Below are 260 nucleotides of genomic sequence, written 5' to 3'. Positions count from 1 at the left end.
TTAGGGATATGAGTCGAATTGGGTGGACTATTTCTCAGAATGTGTGCATTGTAACAGTTCAATTGAATTGAATCGTAGGAATGTATTCTGAATTTAGTAGTGCGTTGTAGCACAACTGGTAGAACTTGGTATAACTATTCGGGCACAACTTGGTATAACTATAATGGTAAAACTTGTAGTACAAATGGTACTCTTTGGTATAACTTGGTATAATTATGAACACGACAGAGATTATAATGTTAGTTATCCTATTCTATTTC

The sequence above is a fragment of the Capsella rubella genome, unplaced genomic scaffold (genome assembly GCF_000375325.1).
Source record: "Capsella rubella cultivar Monte Gargano unplaced genomic scaffold, Caprub1_0 scaffold_6, whole genome shotgun sequence".
Lineage (NCBI taxonomy): Eukaryota > Viridiplantae > Streptophyta > Magnoliopsida > Brassicales > Brassicaceae > Capsella > Capsella rubella.
This window is presented reverse-complemented; position numbering follows the sequence as displayed.